Source organism: Channa argus, chromosome 13, assembly GCF_033026475.1.
Source record: "Channa argus isolate prfri chromosome 13, Channa argus male v1.0, whole genome shotgun sequence".
Taxonomy (NCBI): domain Eukaryota; kingdom Metazoa; phylum Chordata; class Actinopteri; order Anabantiformes; family Channidae; genus Channa; species Channa argus.
Genome location: NC_090209.1, coordinates 26,299,326 through 26,323,389, shown reverse-complemented (window position 1 = coordinate 26,323,389; position 24,064 = coordinate 26,299,326). Strand labels below are relative to the sequence as shown.

Below are 24,064 nucleotides of genomic sequence, written 5' to 3'. Positions count from 1 at the left end.
CATTTCCAGGACCTGTTGCTCATCCTAACACATTATTGTGGAGGAGTTTAGCCTCTAATACAAAACAAATTGACTTTTGAAGCCGTTAAGTGACGGAAAACTGATAACAGGGCAGAGAAATACCTGCATTCTCCAGCTGAATTCTACTGGGGGAAACCAGCTTTCCTGAGGAAGACGACTGTAACCTGGTTACTTGTAAATGCGCTTTTCACAGATGGAGATTCATCAGGTTCCTTTACTGCAATGTAGTTTGTTCATCACCAAACATGACAACTAAGAACATGAAACCAGAACGTTGTATTATTGTCTCATCCGTCCTCAGAGCATCATTCTAGCAGCCTTCATCTTTATCCACATGGTCCTGATCAAACTGCAGACGGACAGTAATGTCTGAGGAGAGTAGCAGCTTCCTCCTGCAGCTCTGCCACGTTCACCCACGTTGGGCCCTGATGGTCGACTCATTAAACACTGAGAGACGTCTTTAGTTCCCTAGATGTTACTGTGGGGTCTCTATGACCCCCTGGACTATTTCACACCTTTCGTTCTCAGCCACTTCTGAGGAGAGTAACATTGTTTCCAAATGTTCTCCCATTTGTACTCGACAGCCAACTGGTGAAGTTCCTCTGTGACCCTTTTTCAGCCACGTGAGCATCAACAACTCTTCTTCTAATGTCTTCAGTTTTGTCTCATGTGTTCCCATTGTCTAGTTTCCATGAGGAAACAGTGATACAAGACTTTATTAAAAGCTGGACAGTAAGTTAACAGCATCTTTTCATAAGCAACTAGAAAACACAAGGGAACTGTTCCTAACGCTTCAGACTAAAATCATCATTTATCACTACACCAATAACAATCATGATTTAAGCTCTGTAAATCTTTAGGCTTAATATACAAAGACAGTCAGTGCTGTTCGTACTTCCTGTCCGGACGTCTCTGCATCCTCTTGTGCCAGCACTGGACCCGCCAGCAGTTATAAACAAGAGGAAGCTCGGCCGATAAATCTGATTCAGGAGCTGTGTGGAACGAAGCCGACAGCAGTATTTTCTTTATTTATTTTTTTAACAGACTCTGCAGTGCTGTTAGAGTCCAGAGCACAGAGCCATTTGTCTCTTTGTCGATGCTATTGACGGCTTTAGGGCCCACTGGGAGCCTAAAGAGAAAATCAACACTCCACAGTAAACAGGATTTATGTCCAGATTGTTTTTTTTAACTAAACTGAAAAGCTGGAGTATCGGATTGGGGCCTGCTCTGTGATTTATTCTGTTTAAATTGGCTGCTGCTGACTGTCAGGCCTTGGATGTCCAATTGGTGCTGTCTGGCTGCTGTGGATGTAATTCTTACATTTCCAGCTTCTTAAGCCAAAGCCCTCCAAAACTCACCAAACACATTAAATACAACATGAAAACGGGGAAAAGCCTGAATGTTAAGCTGCTTTTTCACTGCCGTGGTTTAGATCCACTGGTCAGAAGAAAGACCCGTGAAGTGGTTCTGGGGGGTCACCTTGACCCTGTGTTGATTTCTGATGGCAGGGGTCTCCTCTAGGATTGAGTGTGAAAGCGATGGGAGTTATCTGCCATGGTCGTCACAATCATCGCATTTCAGCCTTGTTAAACACCTATAGAGAGATTGGACCCATGTCAGACAAATGCTAATAGTTTGTGATTTTCTACCTATTGGTACCTGAACCGATTTACCCTGCTTCTCATTCTCCCATTCACACTCGCACATCTGGGGTCGACATGTGACCGGAGCAACTGAACCAACGACTCTGGGATTGGTGGACGACCGCTCTACCTCATGCGCCACAATCGCCCCCAAGGTTCTCACCACCATCATCCAAACACCAAATGAGGAAACGTTCTTTGAAAGGACGGTGTTTCATCCCACCTGTAGACTTCCAGACCGCCAAGAAATACAGATGTCTCAATGCCAATACCAGTACTGGGCATCGGGTCCAGTCCTGCCTTGGGTACTTGTACTCAGACTTGTAAAACTTCTCAAATACTGTGTCCAATACCATGTTATTAATACTATTATTGGATGGACGTGTATATAAAGTGCACCATGACTGGTTAGGTGCTTTTTACAGACTAATGAAATAATGGAAACATTTTTTTGGTACATTTGTTGTATTGATCTCTCTTACGTTCTTGTTTTTGTAGTATTCTGACCTCTGTAAATTAGGGCAATAAAAACGACCACCTTGCATTTCTGGTAACGTCACCGCATACTGAACATTGAAGTCTGCAGCGGTTGATATTATGGAATGAGACGCCATAGTAGCAGACTGTACAGGACATACTGTATTTAGGTAATGTGGTAGGAATGTCCTCAGTGCATTCGTCCAAATAACCGGCGTTAAACCAAAGTGTGGATTGGACCTGTGGTCCGGTCCTGCTCTTAGAAATGGAAGAATTCCAAACGTTTGTGTATATGCTGGTGCACACTTGTGTTACTGTGTTACAGGACACAACACTGCAGTTTAGTCCGCAGAGAAAATGGACGTCTGGGTAAATATCTGAGAGTCTGGCGCTGATTTAATGTGCAGTTTTGTTGGAAATGCCCCGAGGCTGCAGCAGCTGGACGACAGTTTTCCAAGGATGCTTTACTGCTCAAAGACCCAGGAGGCGTGTGTGTGTGTGTGTGTGTGTGTGTGTGTGTGTGTGTGTTAAGTCAGTCGGGCATATTTCCAGATGGTACCATTCCTTTACTGTCCTGTTGGTCTGTCCTCTGCATGCACTTACACAGGTTTGTACTTATGTACTGGTGAGGACTCTCGTTCACTTAGTATTTAAAGTCAAGTATTTGCAGGTTTATAGAGAAAACCCAACAAATCCTCCTTGAGCAGCACAAAGGCCACAGTGGACATGAAAAACTTACATTCCACTAGTCCAGTCTTCACCCTGAACCTTATTCTAACTTAAACCAGGGTTTGAAGGCCTGGTGAGATCACATGGGGCAAAGCAAAGTCACGGCTGCAACATCCTTTCAATTCATATTTTCCATCCTGTCAATGTAAACTTTGAAGTAAAGTTTGTTGGATTTAAAGCAGTGAGTTTGTTACACAGCAGAAATAAGAGTGAACACACATTAAAAAATGCGACATGATCATCTGTGGCGGGAGAAAGTGTATCAAATCCCCTCGATGCTACAAAGTTGGTCTATTTTGAAGCAGCAGCATCACTCTGAGCTGTGAAAACATGCTGCCTCTCAGCTCTGCCAGCGACTTGAATCGGCAGCAAGAGGAAGAAGCAGAGGAAGCAACTGCTGCGAGCAGTCACTTGAGTTTCGTCAGCTGACGCGCTGCAGATTCGGGACGTTCTGAAGCCAATGCTGACATTTTAGAGACCATCTCATCTCCTGCTTGTTGTGGTTGATAAAATGAGTTTAGCTAAAATCCTAGTTTTTTGAAATTGTTGCGAATGAATGAAATGATTGAAATCTGCACAGAAAAATCTAAAAAATCTAAAAATGTTCCAAAACTGATTATGTTTGGTGAAAAACAACTTGTTCCTGATAAATGTAGTGTCCACAGATCAGTGGCTTTGTGTTGGACATAAATCACTAACTTACCTTTAAAATGTCCTTGAAACCATAAACTCTGATTCACTGGTCTGGGCGGGTTTTTAAGATCCTCTTACTTAATGTGGACTCGCTGGTGTCTGCAGATCTTTGCTGTGTAACCTGCCTGAGTCTGAACACAGACGTGTTCCTGTGGAACATGTGGAACCTCTGACGTGGAAACTAGTCCAGTTTTAATGTAACATGTTCTAATGTAGTTTGAGGTTCATTACAACGGGCAAAAACTTCTTCTTCTTCTTCTACTTCAGCTGAAACTCAATCCCCCCTCCCCCCTCCTCACTCTCTGTTTGCTCCATTTAACCAAAGCCACCAGCTACATGAATACCCATGAACAGCCAGGAGCTCTGCCAACAGCTCCATTACAATCTGCAGTGCCCCCCCCCCCCCTCACCCTTCCTCCTTCCTTGCTTCGTTCTCTCCATCTCTTGCTCCAAATCTCCCCCAAACATTCGCTACATGGCTAAAACTATGTGGACATGTGAGCACGGCAGCCATGTGTGATGATGTAACATCCTCCACTGATGCTGGGATAACAGCTGTGTGTTTAGCTGTCAGTTTATTAGGTACAGAACATGAAAGTAAGTCAGTCATGTTCAGCTTGTGCTCAGGCTTATTCAGATTATTTCTGAGGATGTGGATTGTGCAGCACACAGCTGCTTCACAGTGGATGAGACGGGGTTAAGGGGAAACTTGGTTATTTGTCTGATTCTCCATCAGCTGTTACTAATTGTGCAGCTGCAATAGCTTTAGTTTCCATATGGCTACACACTAATACATGTAGCATATGCTAATGTACCCAGTGATTCTTAGGAAAGAAGTGATACTAAAACAGGCCACAGTGCAGATTGATGCAATATTGAATTGTACAGCAGTGTACAAAGCATTTTCAGAACATCCAGGACACAGTGTAAAATGTCAATATTAAGAGACGACAATCATTAGAAATCGATTTTGATTGTACATAGTACAAAGTTTTCAATATCTGCTTGTTTTGAATTTTGATACCAGAAACATGTTTTTAAAAAACTGGAACAGGATCTACAAGCGAAAAGGTGGAACAGATCACCGCTGAATGGAAACACGTCAGTATCATGATTGGACGACTTTCTTCAAACTGAGTTTGTGGGAAAATAGTTCAGCAGATTAAAAATGATCTAATCTTGTGGGGAGGGGGGGGCATTAACCCACACAGCATGTGTCACCTTCACATCTGGGAAGCTTCTAATAAAGGACGTCTATTACAAACGTGAATATGACCTGAAGGAAGCGTATTGTGTAACTAATACGTCGTTTTTCTGACTTCATAACAATCCCATGGAATAAGATGCTCAAGCCAAACGGTTCCCGTGGTGTCAATAAGAGACGACAAAGGACGGAAAACGTTGTGTGAGTCATTTGATCTACAGCAACATAAGCCGCTAAACTGGATTTTCGCAGTTTCTCTGTTTGATGTGTTTTTACTATTTACAGTCAAATCGATGTTTCAATTGATTTGCAAATCTCTGCCTTCTCTTTCCAACTTTTCTGGAAAGTTTGTGCACAGAATCGGACCCAGAGACAATAGAAATCACCACTTTTCTACAGTAAAGTTAACAGAGTGAACTCTGTGACCGACCTGTCTGTCTGGCCACCTCCCCTGTGTGTGTGTGTGTGTGTGTGTGTGTGTGTGTGTTCATTCCTCTCTCCCTCTTGTATTTATTTCATTTTGTCCTCTCTGCAGCTGGCTCCTCCTGTTCCAGTCAGGGGGGGGGGAGGGATTTCTCTGGCTCCCTATTGGCTTACAGTCCCCCCCCCCCTCTTCCCCCTCCTACTCTGACTCGCTCTCTCAGGCTCAGAGAGAGACAGTGAAAGTGGAGAGGCAGGCAGACGTGTTGCAACAGATGGCTTTAGCAGTGGCGGCTGCACTGAGGAACTCTGGGACGCCGTTATAGACACAGCCTGAGCCAGAGGAAGGGAGGGAGGGGTGCAAGAAAGTCACAGCACTGGAGCCGAGCAGCAAAATAAGAGTCCGAGTGAGACTTCTTCCTCCTCTTCTTCTCTGAACTCGCCGTCTTCCTCTCCAGACACTGAGACATGTCAGAGTGAGGCACAAGTTTTGTGGATATTGCTGAGACGAGAAACAGCAACAGTTCCCATGGAGGAGATGAGTGTGTGATCTGAGCCTTCAGCTTCCTCCTCCTCCTTCTGCCCGGCAGTCAGAGAGGGGAGCACCTGCTGACAGCGAGGAGGTCCTGAGGGAGGAGCAGGAGGTACACGATAGTACTGTTTGTACTGTGTTCTGCTGTAGTTTTCTGTTGCTGCTGCTGCTGCTGCTGCTGCTGAGGTTGTCACTCATGGCTCATTTGCAAAGTGTGTGTGTGTGTGAGAGATTCAGTTCTGCTCTACTTTACTGTGTGTCACTTTCCATGGCCGGAGCTGTTAGTCAGAGAGCCTTTGTCACACCGTGTGTGTGTGTGTGTGTGTTGCTCTACTTTATGCACCTCACATTAGTTTTAAGGCCATGTTGTAGTTTTACTCTTCACACTTCTTGCAGCAGTGTGTTTCCCGTGTGTGTGTGTGTGTGTGTGTGTGTCTATGTTTATTGCTTCCTGCTTACAAAACACGTGGGACTGTGTTTTAGCTGCGCAACACAGAGGTCAGTCAGGAGGGAGAGAGAGGGAGGAAAAAGAAAAGGAAGGGAGTGTAGGGAGGTAAAGGAAGAGAGCAAAGCTGTTCCACCCAGCTCCCTTTTATTCTCCTAATCATTTTTTATGCTCCCTAAGTGACGAAGGGCCTCACAGGGAGTGTAAACTACAAAACGGGCAATAAACAGAACAAACAACACAAACATTAAAAATGTGCAGAGAGAAATAAGTCTGCGAGGCTGTAAACAGGAGGAGGAGGAACAGTTTCAGCAGAGGGATGCATCACTGTGAACTGACATCCACGGGGTTTTCCACGTCGTTGTGTGAGGAAGGGGGCCGATTTTCATGGGTCCATCCAGAGTGACAACATCCTCTGTCTTTTAATTATTTTAATTTATTAATAAAGCTCCAATTTACATCAAAGTCATCTCAAGGCACTTTACGGAATAAGGTCGAAATTGTTTGGATGTCATGACGGCTGCAACCAATTATCAGAATATTCAAATTTTGATTGACTGCTTTGCTTTTCTCTCCGTCTGCACTTTTATCAGATCGATAATGAGATTGCCGGTAAACATGAAAGTGTGATCATACTGAATCAAGTCCAGGGCTGCGATCAGGCCGCCTGTACGCTGAGCTCTGTTCAAAACATCCTGGTGGAATGTTGCTTCTCACTTTTAATGGTATTGATGACGGGAAAGAAACAGGCTGGAAACTTGAGTTTGACATGAAACATCGAGAACCAAACCAATGCAGTTACATGGTTCTCACCTGAACCTCTTGGTCACCATGTGAACCCTCGATCAGAGGAGTTTATCAGAGGCAGAAAGGTCGTCGTGGTAAATCTCCCTCACTCTCATCCAAACGGATTATTTAACAAAGCTCAAATGTTTACTTTCTAACTTTGTGAAGCTGTCGCCCACACACTCTCATCTCCATCAGAGAAGGTTGGTTCCTCGAACTTTTCTTCCCACAGGTATCAGGATCTGTTGTTGAAATAGTGCCCACCGCATTGGGAGGGAGGCCTTCAGGCCCCCAAGTGGGGGCTGCTGAAAGCTTAAACACAGCAGTTTGGTTGGGGCTCACTCTGGATTTAAACTCTGCAGTTCACCAGCTGCCAAACTTTATTACGTATCTGTCATTTTTGGCTGTTGTCACGAATAATCTATATGGTCATATTCTACAGGATTAGTTTTACAATGTGTCTAATGCTCCAATCAGATCCATTGCCAGGAAATTTTGTGTAGATTTTCATGATTCCCTGAGAGTAAATTATAATATTTGTGATCCTCACAAAGCCCAATCATCACATCAACATTTTTAATTTCTCGTATGTTGTTTTTTAAGACCAAATACCTGCACACATGACCTTGGCCTTAGCTGGATCTTGTGTTTGGGGCAAATTATCGAATTCTGCTTTGCTAACATGTTAAAATGAGGTTGTAAACACGGATTAAACTCATCGTTCCTGCTATTTTTCTGTCAATAGAGATAGTACCACACACACACACACACCATAAAGAGAATTCAAATAGAATTTGTGAGATCATCGGTGTTTCAGTAGCGTACTGGATTCCAGTAGAGACCAGTTTACACATAGATACATCAATAAACACATTCTTCTTCTTGTTCTCTGCTGCTCACGTCTGTATCACAGTGAGCTGCCGTTCAGCTGGACAGCTGTAATTATGGTTTGTTACAGTGGCTTATTGATGGTTTCATATTGAGTTGTGTGTGTGTGTGGTCTGTCAGAATGTGACGGAACCGAGTGAAAGACGAGGACAAAGAGTGGGATTAACAGTGTGTGTGCTGGTGATTCCTCGGGGTTTTCCCTCCACTTTTTACACCACTGTTGGAGCTTTTAGGACTGAGAATGTGTCAGCTGATATTTGAGCTTCTTCTCTCTTAGTATTGTTCAGCAGGGAAAACTGGAGCAGCTTCGTGACTGTGTGTGTGTGTGTGTAATGATGACACTGCTGCCTGAAGCTGCTTCTTGAACTTGATGTCCTTTGACCTCTCAACCCTCTGTTCTCTCTGTGTCTCCGACTGTATTTCCACTGTTGTCTCTTCATATTTCATCAGAAACTGCTGCAGCTGCTACAGGACATGTGATTCACTTCATGTCTGATGCTCATTTACATGTATCTGCATCCTGCCAAACACACGTGGAACTGCATAAAATGCACTGCTACACTCATTAAATAACATTAGAGGTTGCACATTAGTCCCACATCTGAATAAGGAGAGAGACCCGTTATATGTCTCATTATAAGGTGGAACAAATGTGTTGCTTATTTCTTATGCACAAAAATAAAAGTTGAGAGAATCGTTTAGTGCAGGAAACTACATTTATATTATATTTAAGTAGTCGATGAGTCTGAACAATGAAATGATGATGAACAAAAGATGGAAAGAACCTGCAATTAACCAGATATCTAACAAACAACTTTTACACACATGCAGGATTTGAACAAACGTTTTCCAAATACATATAGAAATGAAACATCAGAGGTCAAACTTTATCCCATAAATGAATTTAGGAAGGTTTTCACACTTTGGTGATTACGGAAAAAGTTTGTGTTTGTGGGACAAACACTGAACCCTGGACACGCGCACATACACACACACACACACACACACACACACAATAGCACTATTACTGAGCTTGGTCCAAGGTTGCAACCATGACAACGCAGACTGGTGACCTTTGAACTCGTTGCAGCCAGTGGTCTGAAGCACGTGAGGCGAGTGAGTGTGTGTGTGTGTGTCTTGGTTCAATGGGGTCACACACAGAGAATGCAACAAACACACTCTGTCAATAATCACTGGAGCTATACGTGACTGTAAAGTAGCAGCAACCTTCAATACTTGTTTTTTTTTGGGTTGAAGAAGCAGGTTTAATTGCTTGTATACATACATTATATATGTGTAGTGTACATGAATCCTGTCATATGTACATATGTGAAAAGGTGCCACCATAATGAGCCTTATAGTGAAGGGAAGCACGTGATCAGGGAGCTAGAAGAAGCTGTGAAGACCACAGCTCTCTCAGCTCCTACAGATGTAGCAGGACTCCACCTGCACCAACCAGACTGTGGGACAAAGCGAGTGTCAGTAGCTGGTGAACAGAAGCTGAAACACAGCTGCAGCAGCAAAGTTCGAATCCTCTACATGACGGTTTATTCACATACTGTCCAGATGATTTCCATACATTCCAAACCCTGGTCTCCTGTGGAAAACTCCCGTGTCTTGTTTCACTTTTTGTTATACATCATTGCTTTAGGCGTCAGAAAGTGAAGTGTCAGGGTTTCTATTGTATTACATTGAAAGAGCGTTGATCAGCGCTGCAAACATGTACTGTAAGAGTCAGCATGTCGCACAAAGGCACTGGACAAATTGGCTGAAAAGAGAAAAGGCTAATTCTATCTGGAAAATACAGGACACTTCACTCTATTACAGAACATGAAAAGAAATTAGAGGAATTCTTTGGTCACATGAAACTAAATGTGCAGCTGGTCAACGCTGCTCAGCACAGACTGTGAAACATGGAGCTGCCTGAGTTCCAGTCATTTACTGAAGCGCTGCTGCATGATTGCATGTTCGTGAGCCCTAACGCAGATTGAAAACGTGACTCTGTCCAACCACGCTGCAAGAACCGCTTGGACCCCAGTGTTTCCAGAAGCAAACCTGTGACCTGGATGAGCACGTCCTCTGACTCAAATCCAGTGAAACGCGTTTGCAGCATTTTAAAGCAGAAGCAAACTATCATCAGTTCAAAAGGGCAGAACATCTGCATGTCATTAGAAATAAGGTCATAAGAAATATTCAAGTAGGAGGTGGGTTCTTAAACTCTAATGAACAGGATTTGTAACGACCATGTTACATTTGTCGTTCACTGTGTGTGTTCTGCTTTATCTCTTTCTCTGCGTTGCTTAGACGTCAAAGATTTACTCTGAACCTCCGTGATGAAGCTAAGCAGCTACGACTCTCAAACCACGTTCCAACACTTTCACAGCGGGCCTGTGAACTCTGCAGCCTGTAGGGGGGGCTAATAACACCTCTGCAGACTCTGTGCTTCCAGTCACGTCTTTGAGGAGTGAACGTGGTGCAGTGTTTCCTCCACGATTGTGTTTTCAGTGGGACTTTTCATCAGCGCCTCATAAATCACCTCATAAATCTCCTCCGCTCTAATTGTCCTTTCCAGTTTGTTTCATCCATCCACTTAGACACAAGGTCAGTTAGTCGACTTTTTCCGTTTATCTGGCCGTTCGCTCTCCTTGTGCTGTTACACGCTGAAGCTCTTTTCCTCCCTCCCACGTTCTCCTCGCCGTAGCAGAATTGATGAAATTGGTAATCGTTGTAGGCTGACCTTCACAGAGACTCTGAGAGGAGGCAGAAAGAGAAAGAGAGGTTTTAGTTTTAATGAATGTAAAGTCTTTATAGAACAGTCTCTGCAGGCTGCAATAAGTTATTGTGCAGCAGTCACCACTAGTTTCTTCTCTTAGTGTAACCAGTGCATCACAACAGCAATTACTGCTTTTGGGTTAAAGGTTTAGATGAACATTAATGCTTTTAAACTTTCCTCTGACGTCCCTTTATTAAAATATTTCTGTGCTTCTAGCTGAAACACATCATCTGGAGGAGTTCATTTGGCTTTAGATGATGTCATCTGGAGGAGCTCTGGAAAAGCAGGTTGACGTTGATTACAACCTTCAGAGTGTGAGCAACAAGATGACATAATCTGAACTAATCGTTCCTCAAAGTGATGTCACCTGGAGGCATTTTTCAGCTAAAAGTACTAATTTTAATATACGGAAATCAGAGAGTAGTTTAGTATCACTCAATTACATTAATTTACTACGCAAACTGGACAGGACAGAAGCAAGTTCAATATCAGAGAAGACATCCTTTAACCTATAATCCTATTGAATAAGCAACTATGAGCGGTGTGGAGGGTAAACTATCAACCAAACAACATGAAACATGAGCTGAGGTTACATGTATAAATACAGTGGTAAAAAGCGTAAATGGCGTTTTAATGTTGACCACAATCATCCACCAACCTTAACCAAGTTCTTAAAGGGTGAAAGTCTATTATTGGCCTTAAAACAAAACTAACTCCAGTTGATTAATCAACAACCAGCGTAATGAGGATTTGGTTGAAGGGCTCAGAAAGAGCTGGTAAATGAACCATGAAGACCAGTGTTTACTCATGGACACAGTCCAGAAACATGTAGTTTGGCTCACAGGTGATGTTAAACTGCCTCGTAGGTGTGAGTGTGAATGGTTCTGTCTCTGGGTGGGTGACAAACCACAGATGGAGTTTGGTTTGTGGGACAGTTGAACCCAGAGGGTCCAAACATCCCAAAGTGTGCAGTGCTGACAGACTCAGGTCCCAGCTTGAGACGACGCGTCTTTACTTTACTGCAGCCGACTGTGAGTTGAGAAGTTGAGCTTCTGAATAAAACAGCAGCAGTCAGACATGATCTGATGATGCCCCACTGGATGGAAACATACACAAAAGAGCCAGAAACAGAATTAAACTCTGCAGCGCTGTCTCCAGGAGAGTTTCGATTGGGTCACTGTGTGTGTGTGTGTGTGTGTGTGTGTCTGCAGGGCTCCATTAGCTGGGACATGCTGAGCAGAAATAGAGCAGAGTGATTCAGACTGACAGCAGGGGGAAGTGAAATGTGTTGCACACGAAGGTCACAGATGATTTTCGTGTCCTGTGGGGAAACCTGTTGGTCGTCCAAACGACGGTTACATCCAGGAAATTCTCCACCTGCTTCCAGTGTTTCACCTCACAATGCAGAGACGCACCTGGCACCTGTAGAGCCCATGTCCTACAACTGTCCTCAGTATGGATTAACACTCAGTGAGTCTGTGATCTCAAACCACAGACACCAGAACTGAAGTGAGGAGCAGCAACTAGGAGAAGGAAACAGAGAGAGGTGAAGGAAACAAAGTTGAGGACAGATGGACTCGAGAAAACAGGGAAGATAAAAGCAAAAGAAAGAACAGACAGGAAGACGGAGAGGAAACAGGAAGTAGAAAGTTCCAGGAGAGAGGAAGTTAAACAGAAGAAACAAGGAGGAGAAATGATGAGGGACAAAGGAAACAAATGAGGAGAGAGGAATCAAGGAACCACAGAAGAGTGAAGGAAACGATGAGAAAATGGAAACAAAAACTAAGGAGGAATTGAGGAAACACAGGGAAAATGAAGGGGAAACAGGGAAGTGAGGACAGGAATGGATGAAACAGTGGGCTCATTCTGTTTCTGTCCCACCAAAAGGATGCGTGTCTTCATTTTGATTGTTTGGATTTGGTTTCTTTTTAATTTTCTTGAGTTTTTCTGTGTTTGAACAGTGTCTCAGAAAAGAGAAAAACTGTGCTGGTGATGATGCAGTTTCAGATCAGTGTGATCAGCTGCAGCATCCAATCACCAACAGGTTTCCCAAAAAAAGTGGTGTGTGAGTCCAGCGCTGATTTTACAAGAGACTTGAGCCGTACCCGCAGCAACAAGGAGGGCAAATGTTGAGAGGAAACAAGGAAAGGAGACAAGAAGTGTGAGCAACATAAACAGGAAACAGAGAGAGGAGGTGGGGAGCAGGTGAGGATGAGCCCAAACAAGATTTTCACTGAAGCATGAAATGAGAATTGGAGGATTTTTACTGGTGAAAACATGCACATGCACACACACACACACACACACACACACACACACACACACACACACACACACACACACACACACACACACACACACCTCTCCTCCCTCCTCACCTGTCACTCTATCAGAGTGGATGGTGCCTCCATGAGTGTGTGTGTGGAGTCGTCAGTGCAGCAGAATGTGGAAACCGGAGACCCCCCCTCTCCCCTCCCCCCTTCTCTCCAAGTCGTATCTGCAAAGATCAAACTGTTGTTACCGTCTGTCACTAGCAGATGTTTTTACATCTCCTGCTCCACCAACACTGTGATTTAGAATAAAACTGCTTCTTCTGTCGAAGCCCACCTGCAGTGGGGACGTGTAAAAATGTCTGACATTTATTTGAATCAGCCCGTGCAAACACAGACATGTGTCTGACGGTAGAAGGAGCAACCAACATTAGTTTGAACTTTTAGAAGAACAATTACTGAAAAGCTGTAAACTAAGCAGGAATTAATCAGGTGAGCGGCTGTGGCCCTTTGTTTGCTTTAGAAAAAGTACAGGCAGCAGATATTTCTACACCTGCTCCCTGGTCCGTTCAGGATCTCGCCAGGGGAAATTAGTTTCATGGATAAATACAAACCACATTCTTATTTGGCAGGAAGAATCCAATGGAGTCTGGATGATGCACACAAATCAAAGAGTCTCTAAAGCACAGACTAAGAAAGTAGCTGTTTAAAAGTTAAAGGAAAGAGCCAGGCAACAACAACGGCGACGGGTACGAAGTGTTCTACACCACACTTAGCAGGAAAGAGGGTTTTTATCCAGATGAGGAGAAACAAAAATGGCAAATCAAAGAATTTAATGCACATTCCGTCAACTGTTGTTTTACTATAAGGTAACAGTTTTTCTCCATTCCGAGTGTTTTGGCTCCTGATCATGAAAGAACATGAGCTGAATGTACATTGTGAGGTTTGCATCCCCTTGTTCACCATGTCAGTGTAAAGAGATGCACAGTGTCGAGCTCAAAAACGACGATTGTGCATTAAGTCTCGTATCAGCTTATTTATAGAGGAGATGCAGTAAGAAATGCTGCCGTGTTCATATTAGGATGCCAATATTGCTACAGGACCAGCTTCAACAACCCTGAACCCTTCCTTTAATTATCGATTCACTGTTTTTCTTTCTGAAGTTGAACTTTTGAAAGACAACAGACCAAATCCGGCCAGACAGGTTAGAAACACAAGCGACCGAGCAGTTTAAAAGCCCGAGTGTGTGCTGCAGCATCACAGAGCAATTTATTCACACTCTGCAGCAGACAGAGGGACAAATTGTCCACACAATGGGTGAGAATCAGACCTGGAGCTGAGGTTGAGCAGGTAGTTTAGAGCTGAGCCAAATGGGTCAAAGAAATGCGAGGGGGGGGAGTTTAAAACCAACAGTGGGTCACATGATTCTTAACTGTTGCAATTGCCCGATGTGATAGAATAAAATGAATGATGCTGTGGTGGATTGGATCACATTGTACAGGTGTACCTAATAAAGTGACCATTGTACGCTGTGAGTTTAGCGCTATATAATATATCATTAATTATAAACCATTTAATCACTAAATGTCCTCAGTTTCAGTTTGTTTTCACAGCACTTTTTTACCTTCATGGTAAAGTTCAGTTTCCTCCAAAGCTACATTTTTGCCCTTTTCTCCACTTTGTGTGTTGCCACAAAGTTGTTCGAATCGAGTCGAGTGCTGCTTTAATTATGATCCAGAGTGAAGTGCTGACTGTAAACGTACGTTCTACCTTTTTGAACCTTAAAACGTGCTTGTTCTTCTCGCGTATTAAGTTTTGGATCTGTTGGAAACGAGTGAAAGGACACATTTGTACATGCAGATATGCTACAAAAGCTTTTAGATTCAGCAAATGTTCCTCTGTAACAATTGTTAAGCAGCCTGTTGTCGGAGGCTTCCGGCTGAGAAATGTGGACGTGTCAAAACGGTGTTTAGCAGCCACATTTCCCAGGAAACTTTTATCCACTTGTTCTCTGGTTAGTATTCTTTCGATCGTAACCCAAACCTCAGACCGTAGGTGAGAGTGGGAAGATAGATTGATTGGTGAATTACGAGCTTCGCTTTGCGACTTAGCTCCCTCAACCCATTGGTTCAGTATAACGTTCGCATTACTGCTGACGCAGCACCAATCCGCACACACACACACACACACTGAACACATTTCACCCTCCCTCGTGGACAAGACCCCAAGATACTTAAACTCCTTCACTTGGATTCAGTGACTCATTCCCAACACGAAAGGGGCAGTCACACTCTTCTGGGAGAGAACCGTGGCCTCAGACGTGGAGGTGCTGACCCGCGTTGGCAGCCGCTTCTCACTGCTGCAAACCATCTTGGTGCTGAAGCTCATGGTCTGATGAAGCCAACAGAACCACATCATCTGCAAAAAGCAGAAAAGAGATTCTGTGGCAATGAGTTAATACTAATTTCCTCGATGGTAGTAAGATCTCCATCAATCTGGCCAATGTCAAGCGTCTCAACACACACTTTTTCTCTGGTTTGCACCATAAAGGGGAGCAAACGGGTTAATGTCCATTAATCTGAATATCAGGTCACTGTGAGCACGAATCTGCCTGTTGTTCCTGTTGTTCCTGTCACGTCAGCTACAGTTTGGATCTATTTGTGTTGGTGGAGCTGAAAAACTGATTAAATACACAAAAACATGATAAGGGATCTTTTATCATAATCCCAGCTGATTTCAATGGGCTGAAAACCCCACAACTCAACAGCTTCCAGTGTTTTGAACTGTTTGAAATCGCTGTTGTCGTCAATTTGGGGCAAAGAAAATGTTCTTAACAAGTCAAAGAAGAGGTTGTCCCTCTTTTTCCAGTCCACTCTGGCCTGGAGATGACATTCAGGGCCAGGTTTCTGGCCTGTCTGCAGACCTCTACTGTGTGGTCTTATTATCCCATCAACACACACACACACACACACACACACACCAACAAACACCACACAGAGCACCAGCCCAGCTAATTGGAGATGTTGTATCACCTCCCTCATGTCTCTTGCTCTTTCAGTTTCTTTCACACACACACACACACACACACACACACACACACACACACACACACACACACAGTGGGAATTGGCAGCTAGGATTGAATTGAGAGAGAAGCCAGAAAGTCATTACTTCTCTCACTAGATTGTGTGTGTGTGTGTGTGTGTGTGTGTGTGTGTGTAATCCCACCATCAGTATGCTGGTCATGCTTTGTAACAGAGGGAAGGAAATTGAAGAGAGAAAAAGAGAGGACTGAGAGAATAGGGGGGGGGGGCTCGGGTTCAACATGGAGTTCTTTTGATTACAGATGGTAAATATTCCTTCACTCACTCACCTCCTCCTCCTCTAAATCATCTCCGTGCTCCTTCTCACTGGAGGGATTTGGACGTGACAGGAATCACTGACCAGGCTGTGTGAGCTGTACTCCGTGTGTGTGTGTTAGTGTGTTAGTGTGTGTGATAGGATGGGGTGGTGGGTCATCTGAAAGAATTTACTGTGGAAGCTGAAGCTTCAACATTGTTGCTTGATAACTTCCCAACAAAAACCCTCGTGTCTCTTTGTGTGGATGTCGGGGGGGAAAGTGTAAGTAAAGGTGCTGCTACCGTGTCTCTAAACATGTCCTCTGTCTCTGTTTGTCTCTGCAGGACTGAACGCAGCAAGAGATTCAACGTACAGCTCCAGGTAAAGGTCTCTCTTTGTGTAGCTGATCCACACATCAACACTCAATAGGTTTTACAGGTTTTCCCATGTTTGTGACAGCACACGTCATAACTGAATATGAAGTCATTATTCTGTAGCTCAGTTGATAAAGGCAGTTGTCCCCGGACCACAGGGTCAGTGGTTCGATCCCCAGTGCTGGCTATATGTCAAAGTGTCTCTGGGCAAGAAACTGAACCCCTAACAGCCCACTCCCCTCCCCAGCTGTGCAGTGCAGGTCCAAACCCGGTAGAAATTTGGGAGGGTTGCGTCAAGAACAGCGTCCGGCGCAAAAAAAACTGGCAATGACAATAATCCGCTGTGGTGACCTTGAACTCACGGGATAAGCTGAAAGAACAATTAAAAAAAAAAAATCTTGACATATGTTGACATAATAAAAGAAAAATAAAAGCTCCTCAGAGTTCATAGGTTGAATCACAAGAAAAGTGTTTTCTCCCCCAATAACAAGGCGATGAAGAACTTATGACAGATTTAATTTGGTCAGAGGTGTTGTGCTGCAGGAGGATTGTTACAGGAAACAGGAGCCTCATATTCTCACATTCCTGATTAATGATGCACGTTGAACCCAAACAATACACACACACACACACACAGAGCCTGATACATCTGAACACTCGCATCATCACTTCACATACAACACACTCACCCATGTGATGTCATCACTTCCAAATGTGTGAGCTGAAGTCCCTCCTCCCTCCTCAAGCTTCTTATTGGTCCATGCGTTCATAAAACAAATGATAAACAATCCTCACACACAGTTTGGACCCGAACCAGTGAGTCCGATTTTTCAGGTTTGACACTGTTCGTGCGTCTTAGAACATCGGCTGATTCGGTGCTGGTTGTATTGTTGTCTGTACATCTCGCCATAAATCAGCACCACAGCAGACCTACTGCAGGCACTGAACAAATCCAGTGACTTATGGCGTCTTCCCCTGGTTCTCTGCGAACCAGTCTCCACTAAAGCTGCATTTATTAAACGAAATGAAATGAAACCCAGAGCGGCTGCATGTTGGTGCTCAGGGTCCTGCAGCCTCTGCAGCACCAGTGCTGAAATGGGTCACTTGCTGCTCCCGGAGTTTAAATGGACTTTAATGAAGAGCTTTTTGTGCAGTCTAGTGGTTCAGGGGTCAGCAGAAGCACCTCAGCAATGACCAGAACAGAGAGTAGGAGGCAGAAACAACGGCTGTGGGTGTTGGTGGAGACGAGTGGAGGTGAAGCAGTGCAGGAATGTTTCAGTGTGAACTCTGCAGCCTTGATGCAGATGATTCTGGTTCAGCTCCAGTTGACCTGTACTCCTCCACATTCCTCCAAGTGTGTGTGTGTGTGTGTGTGTGTGTGTGTGTGTTGTTTCCACACATGTTTCTGATCACTGAGCATGGACAGACAGGGAGATGGGAGAGAAAACTCAGGAGGCGTTGGACACGTCTTGGACACTTTACAGTGGGACGGGTGACTGAATGTTTGATGAACCGGCTCATTGATCAGCTGCTCCCTTGGCTGCTTGATTTTGTACTGAGTTTTTTTTATTTCTGACCTTTGACTTCACAGAGGAGTTTCACCAACAATTTAAACGTTTTTGGTGTTTGTGTCGACGCTTTTCTTTTAAGCAACGTGTTGAAGAGCTTGTGATTAAACTGAACCTGAGTTAATTAACATTGTGTATCTGCAAAGTGCGTGGATTTAAAAGTCGTCTTTAGACAGAACCCGTCTCAGTCTGATGGACAAAAAAAGTTTTTAAGCTCAGCTCAGAACAGAGTGGACTCTTCTGTGACCCACTTGTTTATCCAGGGACACATTATGAGAAAATGTGACTGTTTTGTTTAGTTTTCTGTCATTCTGAGTCTGTTTGGGACGATTTGACACTTATCTTTAAAGGTTTTGTCTGTTTTTCATCTTTTTGTATGTTTGAGTCCTGTGATGTCCAGTTTGGAAAGTTGAGAGCCTGTTTTTAGTTATTGGTTTTGTTTTGTTTAGGATCATTTTCTGTAAATTTGGGTCTGTATTTTATCTGCATTTTATTTTGTTTTAGATGCTTTGTTTGTTTTTGTTGCGATTTTATGTAAAGTTTTATTTTTGTAAAATTATGTTTTCAGTTGTTTTGTTTTCATATTTGGAAGTTTTGTGTCCTTTTTGGGCCTTTAGTGTCTGTATTTGGAAGTTTTTTGCCATTTCCTGCCCTTTAGATAGTTTCAGGTTGTCGTTCAATTTTTTAAAAGTGTTTTGAAGATGCAGATATGTAGGTTTTCATGTCGTTTTACTGCAGTCGCCTCAAAAAAACATGTAACGTGTTTCACACTGAAGGCTTCCTGTACACTCGGTCTCAGTGTGGTGGTGGATTTAGTCAGTCGTAAAGTCACAGCCGAAAACCACGTGGCAGCTATTTCAATTCATATCTCACAGGAAATAATTTGCAAAATTCAAATGTTATCCACAGCCTGAACTGTGAGCGACTTCAAGCTACAACGTTTCTCTCCAAATCCTCCTCCTTTGTCATCATAGTTTCACTGAAACTGATCAGCTGATACTCCAGAGTAGCTGGAGCAGTTTTTTTTTTAATTTAAATATCACTTTTCAGTAATATGAGAACCACAAACTGAATTCCATTCCTCTTTATTGTAATGAAGTGGAGGCAGAAATCAGTGGGTGGATGGTAGGAGATGGAAAACAGAAACCATCAACAACACTGAAGTTAATTTACCTGGAGAATCAATGAAACCTGAGTATTGTGCAAAAGTCATATTTTTTGTAATTTAACTGAGAAATGAAGCTGTCATATTCTAGATTCAAAGGAAGGGAAGATGGCCACGTTTCCAAAAAAGCCGTTGTTGGTTTTTTGTTGTTGGTTTTGAGTTGGCACATCCCAGCTGCCGTACATTCAGTACCTCTATGATGCCATGTGGCCTACAGGCATAATAACAGAGAAACATTATTATTATTATTTATTTATTTTTTTTATGCAACAGGGTTTAACATGGTCTGGTTTTCTTTTGGTTTGAAAACTGGAGCTGTTGTCACTGTCAAACACTCATTATTGTAAAACTGCTCACACGCTGCCAACAGTGATCACACAGTTCACACATTTCAACGTTCAAGTGTCAAAAAGAACTTGAATGTAAATGGAAACAAATGCACATTTAATCTTTTCGTGCTAATTTTCCATTCGCTGATAAAGTGTTGCAGAAGAAGCAAATGCAACAAGAAGAATAAAAGGAAAAACTAAGGTTCCTCGTATTCTAAAGAACAACAGCTTCATCAAAATCAGCGACTTAGATGAAATCAAAATAACAGTTATGTGCCACATGCCCAGTGTGTGAGCAGGCTAAATGTGATGCAGTCCAATACAGGGGTCATGCAGTAAATCCTGCCTTCATCAAGGTTAGAAGCTTGGCTCACTTAAAGTGGAAGCTCGGGGTGTAAAGAAACAGCAGCATATAAATATTAAAGAGAGTTGAAGCATAAATCAGTGAAACTGGCTGTGAGGGGAGGCTCATGGGAAGAAAGAAACAGCAGCAGCTTATATACAGTGGGAGTGAGTTTATAGGAGCATATAGGTCTGTGTGTGTGTGTGTGTGTGTGTGCATCATGTGTGTGTCCAGTGGTCATCTCCCAGCAGAGCTCTCCTGCTCTCCATCAGTCTATTTCTGTCTCTGAGTGGGCAGGATGGATGAACTGCCTGCAGGAATGGAGAGGGGGGATGAAGAGGAGACAGAGGGAGGAGGAAGAGGAGGAGGTGGTGCTGTGTACAGTGTGTGATGTATTTTTGTTCTCTCCTGTTTTGATCGACCTGTGTCGCTCGGAGTTTGAATGTGTTTTGTTTACAGCTCGTAATAAATTAATTAGGCTCAGTTCAGCAGGAAAGTGTGTGTGTGTCCTTCTGTAATGGAAGAAGTAAAGAGGCTGTGGATGGAGAGAGCGAGAATGAGGATCGGAGGCAGAAGGGGGGAGATCACATGATGTCCCACAGCTCACAAACAGCTGGTTTTAGACCAAATATTTCCTGCAGCCGTGTGTCCACCATCAGGGTCAAAAAAAGACCTTCTGCTGATGTTTGTCTCCAGTCCGTGTGGACAGTCTGCGCCGAAATGAACCACAACCGTAACTGCAGGTTATTTTCGGTTTATCGAAGCATCTTTGACACTGTTCTTCTTCTTCTCGCTGTTGCTTTGGTCCAAAGTTGCTGTGATGTAGGGGAACATGTGCCTGCACACGGGATTTGCGAATGAGACACGAAGGCCGGACACAGACCTGTAGGAGCAAAACATGCACGTGGACGTGTGCGTCCGTGTGTGAATTAGTGCTGAACTTGATAAAGGTCGTAAACATTTTTCAACTGGGTCTCAGAGATCGTGCCAGTTCATGTCGTCCTACGTCCAAAAAGTGTTAAGACTCAATCAGGTTTTTCTGGTCTTCAGAGGATCAGTCCCATTTAAACGTCCGAAGACGTATGAGGCTCAAATTGTCCAGATTACACATTCAGAGGACATCTGTGTCAAACACAATACTGTCCCATGTCTTGTTTTCCTTCACCTCGACTTGTATTCAAGTCGCTGATGTCTCCAGAAAACTCTGACTGCAGTTCCTGGTGTTTGTTTCTTGAAAAATATCCCTGGAGTCGGTTTACGAGTTGTGATGATTTAATTTTTCTTCACAACATCAAAGATGGCGGCAGGAGGACAGAGGAAAGCGTCTTATTGTCCTTTACATTTCCTGTGGTCCATCGCCATGTCCTTGTTTTACTGAAATAGACATAGTCACACTCGAAATGGAATGAATCTATAGGGTTAGTGCTGTCGCCTCACAGCTAGAAGGTCCCCGGTTCGAATCCCAAACCGCCTCCATTTCCTCCGGGTACACCGGTTTCCTCCCACAGTCCAAACACAAGCATGTTAGGTGACTTGGTGTGAGTGTGAATAGTTGTCTGTCTGTGTGCGTCCCTGTGTTGGCTGGTGGCTTGAAAACAACAAAAAACTGCGAGAGGTGAAGGCAGCTGCTCCTGCTGCTCAGAGTGAAACAGCTGAAAATCACCTGAGGGACTGACAGTGACACACACACACACACACACACACACACACACACAGCTCTCTTGTGCAGTGACTGGTCAGCGGGCTACCAGGTGTAGGTGGAGGACGGGTGAGATTGAAAAGGAGGAGGAGGAGGCAGCACTGAGACTGAGGGTAACTGATGACTGCTGGTTCGTGGAGCCTTCAGCTATTTGTGAGTGAAGAACAAATAAATAAATAAACAAGACAAATGTCCCCTGCTCTGTGGAGGACAAACTAAATCTTCCCTCTGGCTCTCAGGAGCAGAGAGGGACTTTCCATCGAACTCCTAAATCCTGGGGAACTCAGGTTTTACTGCACACACACACGAAATGTGCAGGATGGCTGAGTGGAGTCTGTGCCGATCCTGCAGATTTGACTCATACAGACAGGGAGGATTACGCGACAGGAAGACTAGACACAGTACTGCTCACATCAAAACCAGGTCTGGTGACCAGGACTGGTGACCAGGACTGTTGAACCCTGTCTGAGAAATTTTTTTGTCAGACAGCATTGAAATTTCAAAATTGGTAAATAGTCGCTTATATAGCGCTTTTATCCAAAGCGCTTTACAATGTTGATTCCCATTCACTCATTCACACACTGATGCAAGGTGCTCACCTGACCCACTGGGAGCAACTTGGGGTTCAGTGTCTTGCCCAAGGACACTTCCACATGTAGCCGGGAGCGGGGATTGAACATCTGACCCTGTGGTCCATGGTCAAATGCCTTACCAACTAAGCTACAGCCTCCTGCTGTAAAATGGATTTTAGTCTTATTAAGGAGGCAAAAGATGGCTATGTATTATGTGAGTGAGTTTATGCTTGGATAGTATTTTTCATGTTTCCATAAAGACACATTACTGTAGGGCTGTTGTCTTGGACATTCAGACAGTTTCTTCGTTTCTTGTTTGTACAAAGTTCTTTTCAATGAGTTTGTGTTTTTTTTAATATTCTACAAACAGAAATTCTCCTCCTCAGAAGTCTCTGATGAAACCCACTGTAACTGCTAATACGTTTGCTTCATAAACTGGCTGCAAAATACGAGTTAATTTGCTTCGTCATAACTCTGCAGAGGATAAGCATCAACAAAGTTAAAAGTCATTTCTTCCTGCAGCAAGTTTAATGAAATCTGCAAAAAACCAAATGTGTCATTTCACACTGGATTAAAAGCATCTGCAGGAAATGTAAAACCCTGGACAGGTTTGTTCCCAGCTGAGCTCTAATGAGTCTGTTTTGGTTTGTGTGACATGGAAACACTGGGACGCCTCAGGCTGCACAGTGATCACAGTTCACTGACTTCAAACAAGAGGAAACGCCATCCTGACAAGTGCTGTGTATCCACAAAGATTTACTGTATCTGTGAGGGGAAACGCCATCAGACAAACGACGCGATATTTTGGGAAAACAAAGTGAGACATGCTCCAAGTGTCAGAGTGATTTACAGGTTCAGAGCCTGACTGCTTGTACTGATTCCTTAGTTGTGGTTGGAGAAGATCTCTCTCCTCTGAGAGGACGGCAGTCGCTCTCTGAAACCCTGGAGGTTGTTGTAAGGGAACGTGAGGCAGAAATATCAGGCAAAACATTGTTATGTGTGTTCAAAACTATCACGTGGTCTTAAATCTGCCGAGACCTCAGGCATTTTTCTGCTCTTTCAATCTTTGTTTTCATGAGGCTCCACATTATGATACAAAAAAAAAACTACATATTCTAGATTTGGGGGCTTTTTCTTTTCATTTTAAGGACTGTGTCAGTGAAGGCTGTGGGTCGGCCAGTTTTGGTTAACCGAAGGTTGAGTCCAGTCAACTGGTCTCATCTGAGCAGCATTGGTGTCCAGTATATCCTTCATGGTGGTCCTTTATTTCCCACCCGGCCTGACAACCTGTTCTCATTCCCAAGGCATCAAAAAGCACCGCTCTGTTCGGTCCCTCCCATGTTACATGCTGAAGCACCCTGACGCTTCAATAATGATGGTGAATATAAAGTGAAAAGGTTTCGCAGAGGGGTGGACGGTACGACAGGACACAGCAGACCAGGGTTTGACTGTAATGTGAGACTGTGCGGTTTGATGATGATTGTAGCCCAAGGTGGTGCAGGGAGTTACTGTAGTCATTGTTTGTAGCGTTGTGCTTTTATGTCATTACTGGTAACGTAACCTTATACCCTGAAGTTGTTGTGCCTAAATCTAGCTGTTGTTTCCTCTCAGCATAACACTAACCTCGAGTTATTTACCTTAACCATAATGCAGTTTTACTTGGAATATAGAGTTGTTACCATGGCGTCCAGTAGTGATACCGAAGGGCGGGTGGAATAAAGAGGAGGTGAGAACAGGGCGGAGTCATTAGGACGTAATCTTTGCCCTCTGTCCCCTAAGGGCGGGGTCTTTATG

The 24,064-nt window shown here is 43.8% G+C and overlaps 1 protein-coding gene across 6 annotated transcripts in view; it reads left to right on the top strand.

Annotated features, from left to right (window-relative positions):
* The first annotated feature begins 5,415 nt into the window (after positions 1 to 5,415).
* LOC137139274 (extracellular sulfatase Sulf-2-like) overlaps positions 5,416 to 24,064 on the top strand; it is a 67,669-nt gene continuing 49,020 nt past the window's right edge. For 3 of the 6 annotated variants that reach the window (XM_067526293.1, XM_067526292.1, XM_067526296.1), the window contains exons 1-2: positions 5,416 to 5,831; positions 16,565 to 16,601. The gene's annotated coding sequence lies outside the window, so the exon portion shown is untranslated. The remainder of the gene's footprint in view (positions 5,832 to 16,564; positions 16,602 to 24,064) is intronic. The other 3 variants (XR_010916291.1, XM_067526289.1, XM_067526288.1) reach the window with 1 other exon arrangement.